Below are 2,270 nucleotides of genomic sequence, written 5' to 3' on the forward strand. Positions count from 1 at the left end.
CCTCAGATTTCTTTGAAATGTTATCTACTGTTTGATCCTTACCACCCATATTCCTGTGTATTACAACCCAATAAAAGTCCCTAGAGGAAGGGGCTCCTGGCCTTTTTCCTCTGAGAAATTGGCCACCTCTCCTCCCCAAGCAGATCATGTCTCATGTCTTGGTAGTGTCATTTCATCAGTGGTAGAAGGGGGGGGGACTTGCGGGCAAAGTTCCCCCACAACAGACCATCTTAAATTCCATTTTTTTATCTGATTTGTTTAATAAGGAGAAGAAAAGTGTAGGTAAGGAAATTGGAATTCAGGGGAAACATAATCATATAAAAAGATGCAGCATTCTTTCATCTGTGCCCTGGGTGGTGGTCTTTATATGTGTCACTGGGAGGCATCTCGTCCAGGAGTACAAAGGCTCAGATACCATTTTGATTGCTTACAGTCCTCCTGAAGCACATAGGTGGAACTGCTTACAACCTCCTGGAGTTAAGATGTAAAGGTCATACCTTCAGTTCCTGAAACAATAGCTTTATACATGCACTGATTACTAAGCTTATTTGCTGTTATATAAAACTAAATTCTCCCACATTTGACTCCCCCATCACTCCTACAGTGATATTTTATTCAGTATATAGCTTCTAATCCTTTAGCATCATGACTCAAGTTGATTGAAAAGAAAAGTTATATTGTTGAAATTATTAAGGAATAAAAATTTCATCAAGTAACTTTAAAGATCTAATTGGCTTTATGGAAAAAATCCATGAATTTGGCAGCATCCAGATAGTAAATAGAAAGGTACTCTGAGAAACTGTACAAAGTGGCATGTTTTATAGGGATAAACTTGGTAGGACAAGAAACTTATTAGCAAAAGAAAAGAAAGAATTATCTCTGGCAATGGCACCTTTATTTAATGAAAGAAAAGATAGGGTATCATCAGCAAATTACCTCAGTAGTATTGATGAGAAAATTACAGACTGATTGGTTTAAGGTCACATTCCTAGGTGGGCAGGAAAGGGTAATTAAGTCTTAGCTTGCTGTCCTGGGAGCAAGCAACTTCCCTTTGGTCCTTTGTTCGTTTTTTAACAATTCTAACCTTTGATCAGACTCTCAGCCTAACTGAGAAATAAAAATTCAAGACATTTGCACCATTCTCAGCTACCTCTCTGTACGTCTCATGGCTTTTACTGATTCTTTCAGTGAGGTCATGATGTTTGGTTAATGCTTGTGATACTCACAGGTTCATAATTGGTGAACCTGAGTGGATTATTCTCCATTTCTTTTTGCTGTTGTTGTTCCAGTTGTCTGGTGGTCATGGCTGTGATCATGCATTTAAAGCTTTTGAGAGTATACAATGTACTAGACTATTATGATAACTATAGAAAAGAAAATCCTATGTTTGGAGTGGACTTTCGACCCATAGTTCTGAAGACCCAAACCAGTCAAAATCAAATAAGTCAAAGAAAGACCCCAGTGAAGGAGTCACCTTTTAGTCAGGTGACTTGCTCAGTAATCTTATGTAATTTAGTTCCAACTTTCACAGAAGTATTAATCTAGGAGCAGAAGATGTTATTGATCATAGCTCAGATACCTCCTTGGTCAACTAAATATAATCAAGGGCTATCCTATCACCAGGAACAACTTTGGCTAGATAGTGTAAGGATTTGGTGGGGGTGGGGTAGTCAGGTATTACTTTACCAGTAGGTTAATATTAACAGTAACTCTTAGAATATTTTCAACAGCTAAGAAGTGGTTTCTGATTATAGTCTCATCTGTACTCACTCCTAACCAGGGAAATAGGGATTTCCCCCTATTAGATATTTTCTAGAACAGTTATGTGCATAGTTATGTAATATAAGCATCATTGCCTAGGTATGTGCAAGTTATTTAGGCATTCACAGACACAAGAATAATGATAACCAACACAAAGATAAATCTCGTAAAGACACAAACCACTTCTACTAAGGTTGCCCTGTTAATGAATTCCTTTATAGGAATTACTGCATTTGTCTCCTTAAGCCAGGGGATCAGTTAGGTTTTCTCTTATCATGAAATAAAATCTGTTCTGAATTACAGAGGTAACCCCCTTTACAATGGCCAGCGAGATATGAGTAATGGCATTATCTTTTAGGTCCATCCCAGAGTAAAGAAAAGAAAGATAAAATGGAATGGTTTCATGTTTAGCTAAAGTAGGAAGGTGACCTGCTGTCTTGGGGAGAAACAGTCTACTTTGATGTCAGTTTCTTCTCTTCCTTGCTATTTTGATTTGAAGGTCTCCAGCA

The sequence above is a fragment of the Artibeus jamaicensis genome, unplaced genomic scaffold (genome assembly GCF_021234435.1).
Source record: "Artibeus jamaicensis isolate MK-2021 breed Jamaican fruit bat unplaced genomic scaffold, CSHL_Jam_final scaffold_461, whole genome shotgun sequence".
NCBI lineage: Eukaryota > Metazoa > Chordata > Mammalia > Chiroptera > Phyllostomidae > Artibeus > Artibeus jamaicensis.